Genomic DNA, 22291 nt, shown 5'->3' on the forward strand with positions numbered 1-22291 from the left:
GGTATAGAATTGTAAAAAAAAATAAAAGATAAAAAATTGAAAATTGAACAAGACAGTATGTTAAATTGAAAATTAAACAGGACAGTATGTGATATGTATTGGAAGGTAATAAGAAAGATAATTCTTTTTGTTCTTTTTAGAAAATTTCTAGGGTGTCTCATTGGCCCCAGGAGGAGAGATCAGAGTAAGGTGGAATTATATCATTTATTAAAAAGAAATAAGAACTCAAGAGAGAAGGAAGGAGTTTAAATGTACCTAATAAAATACCTTCCTTAGCCTTTTTTGACAACAGATAAGTAATGTGCAAAGGTAGTGACAAGGTGTAAAGCAAGGCACATCTCCCACACCAGCCACATGAACACTCAATAATCATCACACTTATGAACCAAAAGTATCATTATTCTATTTTTATAAGTTACAATAAAGATTGTTGTCATGATGAAATAAATGATTAAAATTTAATTCATTTTTATATAGGTCATAAAATCATTGCAATCAAATATATCTTGGTTAGTATAACAGATTGAATCATATCATAACTTTATCATAATCATATCAAAACTTCATGATATACAAAGAAATTTGATGTCAGGAAAATATCTAAAAGAATGGTCTGAATACTTATTTTTGCTAATTTTTTTTCATTTTTTTCTGAACCTTTCATTCTGTTATAATTCAGTTATGAATTTCATTTATCAATGAACATGTATGAAGTTCTAACATATATTTCAAACTAAATGTACTTGAGAATTTCACTTGAAGTATGCACTTTAGCATAAAATAGGAAGTTATATAAACTTATCCATATCCTTCTCGATTCTGACCATCCTTATTGCTATTCTCCTTTCAGTACTCGGAATCAAACTAAATATCTCTGCTCAGTCTTTGTCAGTGCCAGATTTAGTATTTGTGCCATTTAGTATTTGTTCTCTATCAAGTTTCTTAACCTTTTTGAGGCCATAGATTCCTTCTATGAATTTTGCTTAAAAATATTTACATCATAAAGTAGATACATAAAGAGGAAGAGCAGCGTGAGTTCCAAGAGGAGGAGGAGGATGAAGACATCACTATTGACCAGTGGGAGACCTGTGAGGAGAAGGAGGTTGGCCCTGGGGACAGCCAGAACTCCAACCAGCATCAGCAACTGAAATGGGAAAGCTCCACACTCAGCTACTGAGTGCAACCTGGACTCTTGCATCCCCACCTCAGAATGTCTGCTACCCGTCTCCCAGCTAGTAGGTCCTCCATGTAGAAAATATCTTCAGCCAGCAGGTCTGTGGACTCCCATTGCTAATTATCCTCCCATGCCCAGTGTGTGGGACTGTAGGCTCCCACCATTTGCCCACCCCTGCTGGGTCTCTTTACCCCAAAGCCAGGAGCTGGCTCTTCCTCCCTGCCACCTCCTGCCAGCACAGGGGCTGCAGCACCCCAGACTCCTGCCATCCAGTGAGATGCCCACCTCTTGCCCCTCCAGAAAAGTTGGAATGACTAGACTAGGTGACAAAGAATAAAACTTGGTAATCAATTTTTCTTTCTTGAAGGTCTTCATTTTTTTTCCAAATTAGTGCTTTTACAAGTGGTAGAAGGGGGTTAATATGTAGATAAACAATTGACTTTTTACTACTTGTTAAATACGTTGGAATTGTTCGTGTCCTTTGTGCTAGTGTACTCAGGACTAGGATGTGAAGTTCAGGGACAATGCTCCTGTTACTCCCCCTTGGGAAATCAGGAGGGGAGGCCTTCCCACTCTAGTCCAGGCATGAGGCCATGTAGCATTTGGTGTTGTTTTTGGGACCAGAACAGTGTTTTGTATTTGAAGTCTGGAAATGGGTCTTGTCTTTGGGATTCTTCCCACTTCTAGCGTTGTGTTTGGGATGGGAGCTGTGGGGTCCCTGGCCTCTCAGGACCAGCAGCTTCCTTTGATATCACCCAGGTCTTGTGTTCCTGTACTGAGGCTTCATAAATGTACATGATCCTGCTGGGGACATTCTCTGTGGATCATGGAAACTGACAGCTGTGGTGCAGATCACTTAACCACTTTGTTTTGGAGATAACAGTGGTTTTCTAAAGGATCTGCACTCATAATGGAGAAAGACAGAGTGCTATAATGTTCCAAAACAGTCTTCATCTACACCACCCCAGCCCCTGTGGGTTGCTCCTGCATAATGCTCCTGCATTGAGGTCAGATCCTCACTCCAGTAGCCAGGAGTCCTGCTGCTCTGATCCATGGGAAGGTGAAAGAGAGAAAGAAGTTGAGGCTAAAGCCACACAGAACTTTGCTCTTAATGTACATGTCAGATGTTAGACTGTAAACCTGGGAGTCATCCTGCACACTGCCCCTGTGACCTCACTGCTAGTATTAAGGATGGCTGTGCTGTTGTGTGGCTGCCCATCCACATGCAGTCTATGTAGATGCTGTCTAGACAGTGGTAGAAGGTAACACAGAGAGGGTTACACTATTTACTAAACCCTTTATTATGTAAAATCCATTAAAAATTAATAGTGCAGGACTTCCCTTCAAGAAATTTGTAATCTAATAGAGGATTTGTAAATTAATATGCATATTAATTTTATATGGAGATATATATATATATATATTATATATATATATATATATATATATACAGCACTATGATATATACACACACATACACACACACACACACACACACACACACACACACATATATATATATATAAACAATACTATGACAATGAAGCACAGAAATATTTTTAGATAACTAGTTTTTTAATGTTGTAAAAGAAAAAAAACATTTAAAAAATTTAAAATGAACAGCATATATCCACAGATGTCATCATATGGTCTGTAGTGCCTTGGTGTTCCTTCCCAGACCTCATATGGTCTGTAGTCCCTTAGTGTTCCCCTTCATGGTGTACCACCTACTTTTCCTTGTTTGAACTCTACCCCATTAATAAAGCACCATTTAGCCTAAGATCCTCTCAGCTGTTTTCACTGATAATGATTGTATCAAAATTTCTATAGCTTGTTTCACCCTAAGAGGAATTAATATACTATGTTACCTAGTTAGTTGTCATGATTGTTCTGACAGTCTAACCTGCAGTCTTGTGTGGGAGAGGGGCCATAGCCTACAATATTTTTTCCCCATTCCTGTGATCAAACAGGAATGATGCATGCCAACCAAGCGGTTTTATCAGTTAGAGTTAACAAGAGTTAAAAATAAGAATAATTTATTTTAAATTTAAAAATGCTTAGGGGGGACTGATGCCCTTCACAAAGGTTTTACTTACCTTTTCTTCACCAGTGAACTTTTTGTAATTTTCCTGTTACTGACCTTTCTCCTGTTTCCTAGAATACAGACATTGTTGGATCTTGCACTGTCATGGTTGGTCAGGAGTGAGCCCTCCAATATACCTGTATGAGAATCAATTAGAGTGCTTATTAAAGTGCATACTTTAATACTCTTTTACCTGAACTATTTACTTTTTTCCATTCATATCATTTTATTCCTTTTGTTCTTTTGTCACACTGCTGCTCCATTCTTTTATCAACTTTGAAACCCTTTCTATTTTCCCTTAATTTTTGCATGCAATTCTTAATTCACCTTTATACCACCATTTATCATATCTCTGTTTGTATATAAGGTATGTTAACACCAAATTCACATCTTCATACAAGTACTTTGTATTATAATTAACCTCTCCTTCCTGTTTTCTAAAGCTATAGTTAGTTGCAGATAGAGCAATTTTAGGGTGCTGGTTAGGAATATAGGCTGTGGATATATGCTGTTCATTTTAAAATTTTTTAAATGTTTTTTTTTCTTTTACAAGATAAAAAAACTAGTTACCTAAAAATACTTCTATGCTTCATTGTCATAGTAATGCTATATATATATATATATATATATATATATATATATATATATATATATATAATGTGTTTATGTGTGTGTATGTATATATATCTCATAGTGCTGTTTTATATATATATCCATATAAAATTAATATGCATATTAATTTACAAATCCTCTATTAGATTACAAATTTCTTGAAAGGAGGGCCTGATTTATTAATTTTTAATGGATTTTACATAATAAAGGGTTCCGGTATATAGTGTATCAAGTAATAGGATGGTGGCAAAATTCCGTGACCATTGTGTCCAAAGTAGCAGGTTTTGGCAAGGGGCAAAGAAGGATAAGAAAAATAAAAACTCACACACAGACAAATGTTTTTTAAGATAAAGCTGGGGTCAGGTGGAATGCTCCTCTCTGATGGAGAAGCAGGTCTAAAGAAATCTTCCAGCAATCTTTATTTATATATGCCTCATCAGCATCTTTCTTTGTATTCATATCTTTATATGGCTAGCAACATCATGTAACTATTCACAGTTGCATTCCACAATTTCAGTGTGCAATATTAGGAGCTTTGTGTGGTTCTCAAGAAAGTCCATTGTGTGAAGTTACTGTTAGGTGCACAGGTTCAGGTGCAGCAGACTGGTGAACAATTGTGGGTTTTTAGCAAGAGAGTTCCTCTGTTCCCAGTAGCTGTGTGTCTGAGATCAAGATTGAGGCTGGGACTCTGGCACCTTTGCACAGAAACATTCCTAGGTAACAGGTATGCCACAGCCATGAGGTCATCAGAGACCCCAATCTCAGACACAGCTCTCCTATTCTCTGTCACTGCTCTCTACAGCAACCTTCACTTTAAGATTGTTTTTCTTAGGCTATTTATTTAATGTAAATTTTAACAGAAGGTAATTTAATATTCTCTATTATATTTCAGAAATTCTAATAAATCATTGATTGACCAGCACATTTTACCAGTTGGAATGAGTTGTCAGAAATGGTAATAGTGCTTTTAGATCCAACATGTGACAGACAGGTGTTGTGTAAGGTGTCTGTTCATCTTTGAATTTGATTGCTAGCAAATAATGAATAATGTAAAAGTTTGTGTTTTTTTTCCAAGTTTAAGTCACCATGAGTTAGTAGTCTAGGGAAATAAAACACTCTAAAAAGAAAGAGCCCAAAGTACCATCAGTCAAGGAAAGAAAAAAGGTGGCAAAGGCTTTTGGAGATTTGGGGACAGAAAGCCATGAAAACGAATCTAAAACCAAAGGGAAAGATGACAAAGACAGACAAAAAGTCTCCAGTGTTGCCCAACTAGGGATGGCTTTTTCACTTGACAATACGATCAAGTGGCCAAGTCCTGCACATGGGACTAGGAAAAAAATCCAGTAATGCAGAAGTGACTAAAGAGCAATATATGCCTGGAAGATAATTCAGTGTGTTTGGACTTATCCAAGAGGTCTATGCACATATTGCCAGCATCAATCAAACACTTGACTCAATTAACAGGACTTTACATATACAGTAACAAACTGCAGTCCCTCCCAGCAGCAGTGGGCTGTCTAGTAAATCTCATGATACTGTATCTAAGTAAAAATTAATTAACCAGTCTGCCTGACTCTCTTGATAACATGAAGAAACTGCAGTTGCTTGATTTACAGCATAATAAACTGAGAGAAATTCCTTCAGTGGTGTATAGGTTAGATTCTCTCACCACTCACTACCTTCGCTTTAATAGTATAACTAATGTAGAAAAAGAGATAAGAAACCTGTCAAGACTCAGAAAACTTAGCCTTTGAGGGAACAAAATCAGACCTGCTGAAATTGGTAAGAGGATTTGAATTATTTCTTTTGATTTTAGTATGTGTTATGATTAATAATTTTTGAGTGCTTTTCCATATCAGAAAATTCCTAATATGGGTTGGGGTTATGGCTCAGTGATAGAATGTTTGCCTAGTATACATGAGGCCCTGGGTTCAATACTCAGTGCCATATATAAATAAATTAATTAATTAAAGTTATGGTGTAAAAAAACCTTAAAAAAATTCTTTATACTTTTTTATAAGTTCTATTTTCCCTGTGATTTACTTAATGCTACATTTCTTAAGATTATTTTATAGGCTTAAAATAAGATAGAAAGTAGATGTAATTAGACATTTATCACAAACTGAATCTGCTCTGATTTTCATTGGAGAAAATGAATTTGAAAATGTTTGACTAATTTTAAGTTGTCATTTGTTTTTAAAGTATATATATATATATATATATATATATATATATATATATATATCTCCATATGTGTATCCACAAGAAAGTAATTAAGAAAATAAATGTAAATAACTAGCAGAAAAATCATTACAAGAAAAGGAGCAGGAGGAGAGGATGAGGGTAAGAATTTAGTACGGAACTGGAGCAAATCATACCCCATGCATTTGTAATCATGTCAAAAGGAATTCTAATGTATCACTAATATCTTCAATTTGTTTTTCATTTTGAGTGAATTTTAGATTTACAGCAAAACTGTAAAACCAGTAGAAGGTTCTCATATATCCTGCACTGAACTTGCCCTAATATTAACAAATAATTGTAAAAATCAAGAAATTAATATTGTTACAATCATTTTAACTTAATCATTTGTTTTATTGCACTTGTTTTTTATCTAATGTCCAATTTATGTTTCAAAATTCCACATTACATTTAATAGACATGTGTCTGTAACCTCCTCCAATCTGTGAAAATTTGAAACAATGAAAGTCTTTTAGTTGAAGGACTAAAATTCTTTCCTTTTTTAAAAGATTTTTTAGTTGTAGATGGACACAATATTCTTATTTTGTTTGTTTATATTTTTTATGAGGTGCCAGGGATCGAACCCAGTGCCTCATGCATACTAGTCAAGCATTCTACAACTGAGCCACAACCACGGCTCCTTTCCTTTTCTTTTATGACCTTGCTATGTTAAAAAGTCCTGCTCAGATATTTTGGACTGTGTCACTCATTTTTTATTTCTATGGTATTTTTGTGACTACTTTGAGTATATTTGTTTCTGCTGAAAATAACATAATAGTGATTATGGTGCCCTTCTCAATGAATTATATCAGAGGATGTATAATGTTGATAAGTCATATACTTATGACTTCTTTTGGGTACTGAGATTGAAATCAGGAGCACTTTACCACTGAGCTACATCCTCAGTCATGGTAATTATTTGAGGCTGGGTCTTGCTTAACTGCTGAGATTCTCACTAATTTACTAAAGCCAGGCTCATACTTGTGATCCTCCTGCTTCAAACTCTCAAGTTATAAGTGTGCACCACCTTGCCTGGTTTATTCTCCACTTTAAAGTTAATAATTTTCTTTTTTAATTAATAATTGTCTTGGTTGATGTTCATTTTAGTCCATGCAAATATATTGATTTTCCTTAATCTTTTGTCCACTATTTTTAGCACCCATTGTGGTCATTTCCTGCAACAATTATTACAGTATTCTAATGGTGATTTTTAAACAAATTGCATTATTTCATTCATTAATGTGAATTCTGTAAGGAAGAACTCTCCTATAGCAGTTTACTTATCAGTTTATACTCATTTTTTCCATTCTGTGAATTATAATTCACTATTTATATACATTTTATCATTCAAGCTATTCTGTCTTCTGTTACTGTAAACTCTTATGATTCCATTCATGTGATTTTTGATGCATTATCATTTTTCAGTTGAGTTTTTTTACTATTTGACTTATATTTATCTATTTCAATTTTAATGAGTTTTTATTTATTTTAATTATATATAGCATTAGAATGTAGTTATGTACTTTGCTATGTCATACAGAGATGTGATATAACTTCTCATTTTTCTGAGCGTACATGTTGCAGAGTTATATTGGTCATGTAATCACGTATATACCTACAGTAATAATGTCTGTTTCATTCTACTGTCTTTCCTAGCCTCACATGCCCTCCCCTTCCCTCCCCTCCCATCACTTTTCTCTATCTAATCTAAGGTAATATAATTCTTCCCTAGTGCCACCACTTTATTGTGAAATAACATGCAATATTAGAGAAAACATTCAGCCTTTTGTTATGTGGGTTTGTCTTATTTCGCTTAGCATGATATTCTCCAACTTCAGTCATTACTACTAAATGCCATAATCTCACTCTTCTTTCAATCTAAGTAATATTCCATTGAAACACACACACACACACACACACACACACACACACACACACACATATATATATATATATATATATATATATATATATATATAACATTTTATTTATCCATTCATCTATTCAGGAACTATAGTATGCTGATTTTAAGTTCTTTGGATATAAACCAAGGAGTGGAATGTCTGGGTCAAATGCTGGTTCCATTCCCAGTTTTCCAAGGACTCTCCATACTGCTTTACATAGTGGTTGCACCAATTTTCAGTTTCACCAGCAATGTATGAGTGTGGCTTTTTCACCACATCCTCACAAACATTAGTTGTTGCCTGTATTCTTGATGATTGCAATTCTGACAGGAGTGAGAGGAAATCTTAAGAGTAGTTTTCATTTGTATTTCTCTAATTGCTAGAGGTATTGGAACACTTTTTCATGTATTTGTTGATCAATTGTCTTTCTTTTTCCATAAAGTATCTGTTCAGTTCCTTAGCCCATTTATTCGTTGGTTTATTTGTTTTTATGGTTCTAAGTTTATTGAGTTCTTAATATATCTTAGAGATGAGGGCTTTATTGGAGGTGCATGTGGTAAAGATTTTCTCCCAGTCTGCAGGTGCTCTCCTCACTTTACTGTTTCCTTTGCTGAGAAGAAGCTTTTTAATTGGAACCCATCCTATTTATTTATTCTTGATTTTACTTCTTGCACTTTATGAGTCTTGTTAAGGAAGTCAGATCCTAGGCTGAAGTGGTGAAGATTTGGGGTTATTTTTTTCTAGTGCCTAAAACTTTGATACTCTTTGATTTGATTTTTATGCAGGGTGAGAGATGGAGGTTTAATTTCATTTGGCTACATGTGGATTTCCAGTTTTGCCAGCACCATCTGTTGAAAGAATAGGGTATCTTTTTTTTTTCCAGTGAATGTTTTGTCTAGTATGAGATAACCATATTTAAATTATGTGGGTTTGTCTCTGTGTCCTCTATTTTATACCATTGATCTACATGTCTATTTTGGTGCCAATACCATGCCATTTTTGTTACTATAGCTCTGTAGTATGGTTTAAGTTCTGGTATTATGATGCCTCCTGTTTCAGTTTTCTCACTAAAGATTGCTTTCACTATTCTGGGTCTCTTATTTTACCAAAAAATATATCATAATTGCCTTTTCTATTTCTATGCAGACTTTTGTAAGGATTTTAATAGAAATTGCATTATTTCTGTATGATGTTTTTGGTAGTATGGCCATTTAAACAATATTAATTCTGCCTATTGAGGAACATCTTTCCATCTTCAGAGGTTTTCCTCAATATCTTTATTTAGGTTCTCTACTTTTTATTGTAGAGCTTTTTTTACCTTTTTTGATAGATTTTTTCCAGATATTTAATTTTTGAGGCTATTGTGAATGGAATCATTTACATAATTTCTTTTTCAGTGGATTCATTGCTGATATATAGGAATGCATTTGATTTATGGGTGTTGATTTTGTATCCTGATACTTTGCTGAATTCATTTATTAGTTATAGAAGTTTTCTGATGGAATTTTTTAGGGTCTTATAAATGTCATCAGCAAATAGTGATAGTTTGAATTCTTCTTTTCCTATGTGTGTCCATTTAATTTCTTTTGCTTACCTGATTTCTCTGGCTACAATTTCAATGATTATGTTGAATAGAAGTGGTGAAAGAGGGCATTCCTGACTAGTTCCAGTTTTTAGAGGAATGCTTCCAATTTTTCTCCATTTATAGTGATGCTGGCATTGGGCTTAGTGTAGACAGCTTTTACAATGTTGAAGTATGATCCTACTATTCCTAGTTCTTCTATTGTTTTGAACATGAAATGATTCTATATTTTTCAGCATCTATAGAGAAAATTGTATGATTCTTGTCTTTAAGTCTATTGATGTGATGTATTAGATTTATTGATTTCCATATGTTGAACCAAACTTTCATCCCTGGGATGAACCCCACGTGGTCATGGTGCACTGTATTTTGGTGTGTTTTTTGTATTCAATTTGTCAGGAACTTATTGAGAATTTTTGTGTCTATGATCATCAGGGGTATTGGTCTTAAGCTTTTTCCTTGATGTGTCTTTGTCTGCAGTTGGTATCAGAGTGATAACAGCCTCATAGAATGAGTTCAGAAGGGTTCCTTCCTTTTCTATTTCATAGAATAATTTGAGGAATATTGGTATTAGTTCTTCTTGCAAGGTCTGGTGGAATTCAGCTGAGAATCTATCTGCTTTTGGGCTTTTCTTGGTTGATAGGCTTTTGATGGCATCTTCTATTTCCTTGCCTAAAATTGATCTATTTAAGGGCTGAGGTTGTGGCTCAGTGGTACAGTGCTCACCTTCCCATGTGAGGCACTGGGTTTGATGCTTAGCATCACATAAGTAAATAAATAAAATAAAGGCACTGTGTCCACCTACAAAAAAATTCTTAAAAATTGATATATTTTAATTTTATATGTCCACCTGATTCAGTTATGTTTGTAGAAAATATGGTTTGTGGAAATTTGTTGATGCTTGAATCAAATGTATGAAATATGATATGTCAAGAGCTTTGTAATGTTTTGAACAACTAATAATAAAAAAAAAATTAAAAAAAAACTAAAAAAGATTTTCTCTTTTATTTGAAACTAAAATATATATATAAATATATAAAACATTGAATTATATTACATTGAATGATTTCCAAATATTAGGCCATGTTGTGTATCTGGAATAAGTCTCATTTGATAAGGAGAGAGAGCTCTATAATTTACATTTTGCTATTGCCTCTTTAATATCAAGGTAATGCTACTCTCCTGAGTTTGGAAATGCCCTGGGTGCTCTGGGGAGCTCCCCCTGACACCCATGTTAGAGAGGCCGCTGCCCTGGAGGGGGGAGTGCCCCTCTGCCCTGGGTGCACTGGGGAGCTCCCCCCAACACTCAGGTTAGAGGGGCCTCCCCCTTGGAGGAGGCAGTGCCCCTCTGCACTGGATGTATTGGAGAGCTTCCCGACACCGAGGTTGGAGGGGCCTCACCCCTGGAGGGGGCAGTGCCATATATCCCGGGTGCAGAGAGGGGATCTCCCTCCCACACACATTCAGGTTAGAGGGCCCTTGACCCTGGAGGGTGGAGTGCCCTCTCCCCTGGGTGCAGAGGGATGAGATTCCCCCACACACACCAAGGTTAGAGCGGCCTTCCCCCTGGAGGGGGGAGAGCCCTCTCCCCTGGGTGCAGAGGGGGGGAAGCTCACCCCCACACACCCAAGTTAGAGGGGCCTCCCCCCTTGAGTCCGGAGAGCCCTCTTCCCTGGATGTGCAGGGGAGCTCCCCCACACACACACCCAGGTTTGTGGTGAATCCCCCCCCAAGGGGGGAGTGCCCTCTCCCCTGGGTGTGGGCAGAGCTCCCCCCGAAAACCTAGGTTAGAGGGGCCTCCCCCCCAGGAGGGAATGCCCTCTCTCCTGGGTGCTGAGGTGGAGCTCCCACCCCCCTCACACCAAGGTCGGAGGGGCCTCCTCCCCCAGGGGGGAGTGCCCTCTCCCCTAGCTGCGGAGTGGGGGCGGGAGCTCCCTCCCACTGTCCAACCCAGACACCCAGGTTGGTGAAGCCTCCCCCACGGAGGGGGGAGTGCCCTCTGCCCTGGGTGAGGGGTGGAGGGGGAGCTTCCCCCCACTGGACAGCCAGGTTGGAGGAGCCTCCCCTCTGGAGGGGGCAGAGCCCTCTCCCCTGGGTGCCGGGTGGTGTGGGGAGCTCACCTCCCCAACTCTCACACCCAGATTCCAGGGGCCTCTTCCCCGAGGGGAAAGGTTAGGGTTAGAGTGCGGAGTGCCCCTCTGCCCTGAGTGCGCAAGGGAGCTCCCTTTGACACCCAGGTTAGAGGCGCCTCCCCCCTGGAGGGGGGAGTGCCCCTGCGCCCTGGGTGCGCTGGGGAACACCCCCCGGCACCCAGGTTAGAGGGGCCTCTCCACTGGAGGTGGGTGTGCCTCTCAACCTGGGTATGCTGGAGAACTCTTCCTGAATCCCAGGTTGGAGAGGCGACATCCCTGGAGGGAGCAGTGCTCTCTATGCTGGGTGCGCTGGGGAGATCCCCTGGACACCCAGGTTAGAGGGGCCTAGCCCCTGGAGTGGGGAGTGCCCTCTCCCCTGGGTGTGGAGTCGGGGGAGCACCCCCCCAACACCCAGGTAATTGGGGCCTTCCCCTGGATTTGGGAGAGCCCTCTCCCCTGGGTGCGGAGTGGGAGCTCACCCCCAACACACCCAGGTTAGTGGGGCATCCTTCCCAGAGGGGGGAATGCCCTCTACCTGCGTGTGGAGGTGGAGCTTCCACCCCGGCAACACTCAGGTCTGAGTGCCCTCCTCCCCAGACTAGGGAGTGCCCTCTCCCCTAGGTGAGGGGTGAGGGGCGGGAGCTCCGCCCCCCACCCCAACACCCAGGATGGAGGGGGCCTACCTCCCCCCCCAGGGGGGAGTGCCCTCTCCTCTGGGTGCAGAGGGGTGGATCTCCCTCCCCCACACCCAGGTTAGAGGGGCCTCACCTCTGGAGGGGGTAGTGCCCTCTCCCCTGGGTGCAGAGGGGGGAGCTTCCCCCCACACACCCAGGTTAGTGGGGCATCCCCCTGATGTGGGAATGCCCTCTCCCCTAGGGGCGGAGGTGGAGCTCCCACCCCCCCACTCACCCAGGTCGGAGGGTCCCCCCCTAGGGGGGGGAGTGCCCTCTCCCCTAGGTGCAGGGTGGGAGGGCGGTAGCTCCCCTCCCGCACCCTGGCATCCAGGTTGGTGGGGCCTCCCCGGTAGATGGGTGAGTGCCCTCTGCCCTGGGTGCGTTTTGAGGGGGAGCTCACCTCCCCACTCTAACATCCAGTTTCCAGGGGCCTCCCCCAGGAGGGTTACGGTTAGGGTTAGAGGGGGGAGTGCCCCTCTGCCCTGTGTACACTGGGAAGCTCCCCTGGACCTCCAGCTTAGAGGGGCCTCCCCCCTGGAGAAGGGGTGCCCCTCTGCCCTGGGTGTGCTGGGGAGCTCCCTGGACACCTAGGTAAGTGGGGCCTCCCCCCTGGATTGGGGAGGGCCCCTCTGCCCTGGGTGCGCTGGGGAGCTACCCCTGACAGCCAGGTTAGAGGGGCCTCCCGCCTGGACCACGGAGTGCCCTCTCCCCTGGGTGTGGAGAGGGCGAGCTCCCCCACAACACCCAGGTTAGAAGGGTCTCCCCCCTGGAAGGGGGAGTACCCTCTCCCCTGGGTGCAGAGCCAGGGAGCTCTTCCCCCCTGTCACCCAGGTTAGAGGGGCCTCCCCCCTGAAGGGGGGAGTGCCCTCTCCTCTGGGTGCATAGGGGGGGAGCTCCCCCCACACACACACACCCAGGTTAGAGGGGCCTCCACCTTGGAGTCAAGAGTGCCCTCTCCCCTGGGTGCAGGTGTGAGCTCCCTCCACAAACCCAGTTAAGAGGGGCCTCCCCCGTGGAGGGGGTAGTGCCCTCTCCTCTGGGTGCGGAGGGGAGAGCTTCCACCCACCTGACACCCAGGTTAGAGGGGCCTCCCCCCTGTAGGGGGGATTGCCCTCTCCGCTAGGTTTGGGGAGGATGAGGAGGGTGCTCCCCCCTCCCCGAAATCCAGGTCCCAGGGGCCTCCCCGTGGAAGTGGGAGTGCCCTCTCCTTTGGGTATGGGGTCGGGGGTGGAGCTCCCCACCCATCCCCACAACCAGGTCTGAGGGGCCTCCCCCCGGGAGGTGATAGTGCCTTCTCCCCTGGGTGCAGGGGGTAGCTTCCCGCTCCTCACCCCGACACCCAGGTCCCAGGGGCCTCTCCCCGGAAAGGGGGAGTGCCCTCTCTCTTGGGTGCAGGGGTGGTGGAGCTCCCCCCCACCCCAACACCCAGGTCCGAGGGGCCTCCCTCGGGAGGGGGGAGTACTCTCTCCCCTGGGTGCGAGGGGTGGTGGAGTTCTCGCTGCCACCGCGACACCCAAGTCCCAAGGGCCTCCCCTGGAGGGGAGAGTGCCCTCTCCCCTGGGTGCAGGGGGGAGCTCCCCCCTTCACCCAGACACCCAGGTCCCAGGGCGCTGCAGAGGAATTAGGGCCTGGAAGGCAGTCAACCAAGATGGGCCATCCTCTCAGGTACTGTGCTGTCCCTGGGCCTGAGGATGGCAGGCTGGGGGTGGCAGCAGCAAGTGTCAGGGGAGCCATAGTAGCCACAGTACAAAAGAGGCTGCAGGGCGCTCGGAGCCTTCCTGGCCCATGTTCCTCACCTCCTGCAGGAGGGACAGGAAAGTGCTCAGTTGCTGCTGGTTGGAGCCGGTGAGGCCCACCTGGCTTTCCCTTGTTCCTCCTGCAGGCAGAGCTTCAGGCTGAGGCTCCTTGCTGGGAAGTGGCACCCTTCATGCTTGGTAGCAGGAGTCAGGGCACTCAGGCTGGGCAGGTGGGACGGGCCCAGAGCTGAGAGGGAGGCCCCTCCTCAGCCTTCTTCTGAACTCCTGAGGCAGACTCTGGGGCAGATTTCAAGCTCCTCCCCATGGTTGGCAGTGGCCCCTGAGGGGACCTCTACAGGTGAGGCTTTTGGCCCTATGTGGGCTGGGGAGTCCATGGATGTGAGGTATTCACTCTGCTGGACAGACACAGGTTCCAGAGGGCAGGAAACTTTTCTTCCCCCTGTATTTTCTAAAGATGTGTTTGTTGAAATACAATTGTCCTGTAATAGACTTCACATATTTAGGAGTGTGCAGTTTGGTAAATTTGATATATGTATATACCCATGATTTATTTTGCCACAATCATAGTGAACCCCTCTCTTATTATCCCAAACATTTCTCTAGCCCTTTCCTAATGCCTTGCTAAGCCCCCACTCCCCAGCCACCCACCCCAAAGCAACCACTGGTCTCTTCTCAGTTGCCATACATTATTTTGTATTTTTTAGTGCTTTACCTAAATGAAAGCCTACAGCATGCATACATTGTGTGTAACTTCTGTAACTTCGCATGATAATTATGATATTTTTCCAAGTTGGCCAGCACCACACTCCACATGGTGGGGGTGGGAGCTGTGCTGATGGCTGGGGTTCCTGGAGGGGCCACAGTCTTCTGTCCCAAGGTAGTGAGAACCTGTGTGGTCCCCCTCCACCATCATTTGCACCTGTGGGTTCCCAGGTGTTTTTCAGAGCCCTGATAGCCTCATTCTTGGTGGCAGGTGTTTTAATAAGGTGCCCTGCATTGCAGTCCCCCCAGTCCAAAGCTACATCATGATTTTGTAGCTGGAAAAGCCCAGGATCAACCAGAGTGGAGTCCACTGCTTTGCCTAAACTGCTTCTAAATTTCAGAGCTCTTAGGGGTTTTCCTGTTCCCTGAGCTTGGAATCATCAGCACAATCACATGAGAAGTGTAGTTCCTGGGGGATGAATCTGAAGACCCCAGGGTAACAGCCGCTCTGCATGGGGAGGCCTCCTTACCTTCCTGGACACTCCTTACTGCGGCTGATGTACCCACCTTCTTTCCCTCTGAGGTTTTGGGAGATCCTGTTTCTGAGAGGGCTTCTTCCTTGCCTGGTGTCATCATGCTCTTTGGAAACCAATTCAGGGTCTTTCCACCTTTCCCTGACTGATCTGTGGGTCTGAGCTATGTCTTTTGGCTCACTCCATAGGAGGACAGTGTTCCTGCTGTTGTTGCCCAGAATTTGTGCAGTGCTACCATTTGTTTGTTTGCTTTGTTTATTTCACACTGGAATCAAACCCAGGGCTGTGTGTGTGCTAAGGACATGCTCTACCACTGAGCCACACCCTCAGTAGCCCCCAATTCTTGAATTTGACTCTCCCTTACCTCTCTTGCTTGTTCTGAAAATGGGTTTCTGAGCTTGAGCCTGAGTTGGGTGTCCCTTAGCTATGACCAGCTTCATTGGGCTCCACAGGCTCCCTGCTATCTGAGATGGTTGCATATTGAGGAGTGAGAGGAACCAAACCCAGAGCAGGAGAGCCTGGAGGTGGACACAGCCCACCTGTAGCAGAAGTTCATTGAAGTGAACCCCTCTGACCTGGGCACAGTTTTCACAGGTGAGAGGCCAGAGCCAGCTGGAGGCCACATGGCTCCCAATATCTTCAAACTTGTGGAGAGACAGCATTGTTGCACAGTGTCCCCCTTCTGAACAAGAAGATGACATGTGGCACTAACATACAAAGGACTAGCATATGCCCCTAAAACGCCAAAGATGCTATTTGTTTCCTCAATTGGAAAACCACATGCATTTGTCCTGCTGGCTCAGCAACCCAGATGCCTACCTTTAGCCACTGGGGCCCTGGCTCTGGCCCCACCAAGCTTCCTAACTTGAGCCACCTGGTATGTTCTTAACCCTGCAGGTGTGGCACCATGGCCAGCTACCAAAAGGTTTTGTAACTCCTGTGCTACTGGAACTGGCATACCTGGTAGTTCATTGACCAACTGGTAGTTCAACTGACCTGGTAGTTCATTCTCATCTGCTCTGAGGTAAATGGCTGCTACCTCAGCAATGAACTTAAGGAGGAGGTGTGTACAGGGCTGCTACCCAAAAGAGCCAGCTGTGGTGGTGACAGAGGGCCCAGTCTCTTGGCCCTGATGTTTGTAGACACACTTTAGCACACTCATCATGGCAAATGAGGCTTACCCCAGGAGTGGTGGCCTTCTTCAGCCTGGCCTGATGTGGATAGACCTGTGCAGTCTGTACTGACAGGTTGGGCTGCTGCTCCATTCCACCATCTGCTGCATTCTGACTGAGAGCCTGAGGAATCCTGGAGGGAGGTGATAGAGAGCAAGTGTCAGGGAATACCACAGGAAGGGACAAGGTTGTTGCTGAAGTTTTCACACATGAGACACAAGGACACTCTTCTATAAAGAACAGCAGCTGGTTAACTAAAGGATCCTTGTAGTGGTGTCAGGTCACTGGATCTGTTGGTAGTGAAATTGGGTCCTTGGACTGATGAAGGGACCCACTGCACACAGGGCTAACACTGTCCTAGCTGGCAGTGGTCACTGTCAGACCATAGCAGGGAGAGGACCACCCTGCTCTGAAGCCTTCATCAGCATCTTCTGTGGCTTTGTCGTTGCTCAAGGGATCCATGGTCTAGGGAATTGGATCCAGGGTGTTATTAGCAACTGACCATCTTTACCATAAAAGGAAATAAAAGATTTTGAATTGTGTCATCTTTCCAGTTTCTAGGTTTTGGGGTAAAGCAGGAGAAATTTGTACACCATATACTTCCCAAGTGACTAGGACCTGAGGTTGCTTTGCCACACTGCTCTCATGGATGGATTATTTGATAAAGTTAACTATAAAGGATTTATTAGAAAAGTGCTATTTCTTGGACATGGAACAACATCAGATTTACAGTGGTTTCTAAGTGCTTACAAGTTTTTTTTTTGTTTTGTTTTGTTTTTGTTTCCTTTTTTTTCTGGTCACAAACACATGCACCATTTTCTTACAACAGGGCCCAGGGGTTACTAAGACTAGCATTGTTCACAGCTGCTTCTGCCCCATTTATCCTCTTGGAAGCAGTGAGGATTCTCATCCCTAGTGATCCTTTCTTCCTGTGCATTGCAGGTGAACACAATCCATGCTGCCAATCCTGTGGAACATGCCAGCCACATGGCTGCCCAACCACACTTTGTTCACCCTAAGCAATGCTTTTTTGTTTACCTGTCAGGCCACAACCTGCTCAGTCCTCAATCATTCACAGGAAGGACGTGGGAGGCACCTAGGTGCAAACACTAAGCATCACACAGAGCTTAGGCAGATATCCCTGACCCACCTGGCTGGTAGCATGGAAACACTGTTCCCACTCCCGATCGCACATGAGGAAATGATTGCCTGCCCACAGCCACAGTGACCCAGCAAGTTTGAGAACATGCAAAGCTGTTCATTGCACTTTTTAGTCTCTGAGGGTCATGTGGAGTGTGCCAACCTAGGATAGCCAGTGACAGGTGGGAAGCCTCAATCTTGGTGACCTCCCTGCAGCCCTGTTTGTCCTTTTTTCTCCCTTGACAGTCATCCTGAATCCTGTCACCATGGTGATTGTTGTTTGCATCTACTTCATGGTGTTTATGATCATCCTGGGGGTGTTTCAGATCTGGGCTGCACATCAGTGAACCTCGCAGGACCAGGACACGGGGAAGGAGAATGAGATGGATGGCAATGACTCTGCCTTGACCATCACCATGAACTCCAAAAGGAGGTAGGAACAGACAGGGCCCCAGGCTACAGAGCACTGTAGGCCAGGCTCCTCCATGTTCATGTGCCTGCACCTTATAACCACACAACTCGGTGAGCTAGAATCCTCAAATCCAGAGGGGGAATCTGAGGCTCAGTGAGGCCTTACTGAAGTTCATACAACCTAGTAAGTGTAAGTGCAGAGATGAGCTGGCTTCAGGCTGGTGCTCCTCCCACTCTATGCAGAGACAGTGCTCCAAGGAGGGAACTGAGCATCCCCATCCAGGAGCTCTCTGCATGCCTGGACTCCATGGAGAGGCCACTTCCAGCGAGGCCTAGGCCCCTTTCCCTGGACAGTCTCCCTCACTGGGGGACATCTCCCTTCTGCTGCTGCTCCTGGAAGGTGGACACTGGATGACTTGGCCATGAGCTGGACTCGCACATCCTTCTCTTTGCAGACCTACAGGAACCAGCACAGTGGTAAGTAGGAGGAGGAGGAAGAGAAAGAGCAGTGTGAGGCTGGAGAGGAGGAGGAGGAAGACATCACTATTGACCAGTGGGAAGTCTGTGAGGAGAAGAAGGGTGGCCCTGGGGACGTCTAGAACTTCAACCAGCATCAGCAGCTAGATTGGGAAAGCTCCACACTCAGCTACTGAGTGCAATCTGGACTTTTCCATCCATACCTCAGAATGTCTGCTACCCAGCTCCTAGCCAGCGGGTCCTCCATGTACAAAATATCTTCAGCCAGCAGGTCTGAAGACCCCCATTGCTGATTATCTGCCCAGTGTGTGGAAATCTAACTCCCACCATCTGCCCACCCCTTCTGGATCTCTTTTTCCCAAAAGCCAGGAGCTAACTCTTCCTCCCTGCCATGTCCTGCCAGCTCAGGGGATGCAGCAATTCAGGCTCCTACCATCCAGTGAGTTGCCCACATCTTGCACCTCCAGAAAAGTTGCAGTGACTAGACTAGCTGACAAAGAGTAAAAATTGGTAATCATTTTTTTTTCTTTTTCTTTTTGAAGGTTGTGGTGAGCCGTTTCTGTGAACTGTGGCCGCCATTACAAGATGGCGCTGGTTTCCCCTGTAGTCTGTGACAAACAACTCCTTATCAGAATGAGTTGGCACGCTGTGACTTGGCACCCTATGAGAAAAGTCCACGTGGCAGCTTCGCATTGGGGCTTGAGGTGCTTTATTAAGGCTGGGAGGGGCATCCAGGGGATAGAAGAAAAAGTATCAAGGACCTGAATAAACTGCTGAGAGAAGATTCCCGAGTTGCGTCTTCCTTGCGGGCAAGGGGTCGCGACAGAAGGTCTTTATTTATTTTTCCAAACTAGTGCTTTTACAAGTGGTAGAATGGGGTTAATATGTAGATGATCAACTGACTTTTTAATGCTTTGTAAATACATTGTAATTCTCTGTGTCCTTTGTGCTAATGTACTCAGGACTAGGAGGCCAAGTGCAGTGACTCTGCTTCTGTTACCTCTCCCTAGGGAAACTAGGAGGGGAGGCCTACTCACTCTGGTCTAGGCATGAGGCTATGCAGGATTTGGTGTGCTGTTTGGGACCAGAGTAGTGGTTTGTGTTTGAAGTCTGGAAATGGGTCTTCGTCTTTGGTGTTCTTCACACTTCTAGCATCATGTTTGGGATGGGATCTATGGGGTCCCTGGCTTCTCATGCACTCCTCTCAGGACCAGAAGCTTCCTTTTATGTCACCCAGGCTTTGTGTTTCTGTACTGAGGCTTCATAAATGTACATTTTCCTGCTGGTGAAGTTCTCTGTGGTTCATTGAAACTGAAAGCTGTGGTGAGATCACTTGACCACTTGGTTTTGGAGATAGCAGTGCTTTCCTGAGGGATATGCACTCATAATGGAGGAAGGCAGTGTGCTACAATGTTCCAAAACAGTCTGCATCTACCCCACCCCAACCCCTGTGGGTTGCTCCTGCAGAATGCCCCTGCATTGGGGTCAGATCCTCACTCCAGTAGCCATGAGTCTTGCTGCTCTGATCCATGGGAAGATCAAGGAGATAAAGAATTTGGGGCTAGAGCAACGAAGAACTTTGTTCTTCATGTACATGTCAGATGCTAGACTGTAAACCTGGGGGTCATCCTGCACACTGCCCCTGTGTCCTCACTGCCAGTCTTAAGGATGGCTGTGCTGTTGTGTGGCTGCCCATCCACATGCAGTCTGTGTAGATGCTGTCTAGACAGTGGTAGAAGCTAACAGAGAGGGATGTCCTCTTATGGTCTGTAGTGCCTTGGTGTTCCTGCCCAGATGCATGTATTGATGCTAGGTGGGAAAGTGTGTACACTACAGTAAAGTTCTGGTTCTAAATTCAGCTGGAGTGATGCCTGTTTATTGCCTTGTTTAAACTTTGTTTTCCTTTTGAGCCAAGAACATAAGACCATAGAAAGGCTTTAATTTCTTTCCACTTGTCTTTCTGTCTTGTGAAAAAAGACAGCAGACTCAATCCACATCAGTGATATTTAACATGCAACATGAAATGATTGAAAACAAATAGAAGCTGTTATCACTGGGCAACAGACCATACACCCAGAAATCGCTGAGGTTGTGCAAGGTCTGTAGCCCACGCCTTGAAGCATAATACATAGACATGTGTGTGGTTTTTCATACTGTAAAGGAGGCAGGTGGCCTGATTAAATTCAGCATTTATTTGGGAACAAAAGTGTCATCTCTGGCTACTGCAGATGAGACAGGTGCTCTGGTGGCACAACAGCTATTGAAAATGCAGAGAGCTGGCATCTGGCATTCCTTTTAAGCTGTGCACCTCTCGTGCTAAGGGCTAGAGTCTGCTGGCTCTGCTGAGTCTTGGGAGACACCTGAGAGATCAGCAGTGAGCCCAGAAGGTCCTGAATGAACTAACTGTGCATCAGGATTATCAGGAGCTTCTTCATATTTTTTTGTTTACACTGCTAGAGATCAAACCCAGGGCCTCATGCATACTCAGCACATGCTCTATGACTGGGCTCTGGCCCCATCCCACTGTGGGTTTCTAAAAGCCCAAGTCCTGGATGCTTCACTACAGTGGGCTTCAGAAAGCTGAAAGAGGCACAGGATCCTGCAGTAGGGACAGTTTCTCTTGTGTAGCCCTTTGGGATTACTGAGGCTAAACTTGGACCATCTCAGAGTAAGTGCCCTCAGAGAGAAATTCCCTGCCTCACGTGGCCCAAGATTATTCCCAGATGGTTCCTCAAAGGTGAGCCCTGGGGGGACATCAAGCCCCATCCCTCCCTTAAACCTTCCAGAGCAGGGAGCCTATTCACACATCACCACACAGACCCTCTCTGACCTTTCACCCTGACCAGGAGCTCTGCCAAGCTCATTTTTTATACTACACATAGGGGAGGCAGGCTCCTCTGCAGCTGTAGAGGTTCAGTAAATAGAGTGGTATTATTTTCTTACCTGAAGGTGAAAGAGGTGAGGGCATCCTCTACCTGAGAGTCACTTTAGCAGTGAAGAGCAAGCATCCCTGTGGCTATGGGGTGCCCTGGCTTCTTTGGGAGCTTCCCAGGACTTGGTCAATGGAGAACACGCAGGGTGGGCCACACAGGTGGCAGAAGGTGATCTGGAGATTGAGGTGTCCTAAGTGGACAGGAGGCCAAGTAACTGCTAGGTGGAGAGCCTGGGAATAAGGCTTCCCCAAGAGGAAGTGAGTCTTTGCTGGGCAAGATCCACCAGCTGGAAGACCTGGAATGCCCATCCTAAGACAAGAGCAAGGTACAACCTCATGGTGCCCAACGCACAGTGCTTGGACTCAGTGCAGCACCCGTCCTCTGCACTAGGATGCATTTGCATTTATGGTGTTTTGTTCTTTTTGTTATTTTTTACTTGTAGATGGAAAAATAACTTTATTTTAATTTATTTTTATGTGGTGCTGAAGATTAAAACCAGCACTTCACACGTGCGAGGCAAGCACTCTACTACTGAGCTTACAACCCCAGCCCTGGCTGTTTGGTTCTTTATTATAGTTTTTTTTATACATGTATGACAGTGGAATATATTATAATTCTTATTACACAAATAAAACACAATTTTTCCTATCTATTGTTTTATACAAAGTATATTTTCACAAATTTGTGTCTTTGTACATCTACTTTGGATAATAATATCCATCACATTTCCCCATCATCTTGAAACATTTCCTGTCTGTCTAAAT

At 44.4% G+C, this 22291-nt stretch overlaps 1 pseudogene; it reads right to left on the reverse strand.

The window, feature by feature from the left end:
• Window positions 1-286: 286 nt before the first annotated feature.
• LOC144252218 (small nucleolar RNA U13) lies at window positions 287-395 on the reverse strand (annotated as a pseudogene).
• Window positions 396-22291: the final 21896 nt, after the last annotated feature.

The sequence above is a fragment of the Urocitellus parryii genome, unplaced genomic scaffold, assembly GCF_045843805.1.
Source record: "Urocitellus parryii isolate mUroPar1 unplaced genomic scaffold, mUroPar1.hap1 Scaffold_37, whole genome shotgun sequence".
Classification (NCBI taxonomy): Eukaryota; Metazoa; Chordata; class Mammalia; order Rodentia; family Sciuridae; genus Urocitellus; species Urocitellus parryii.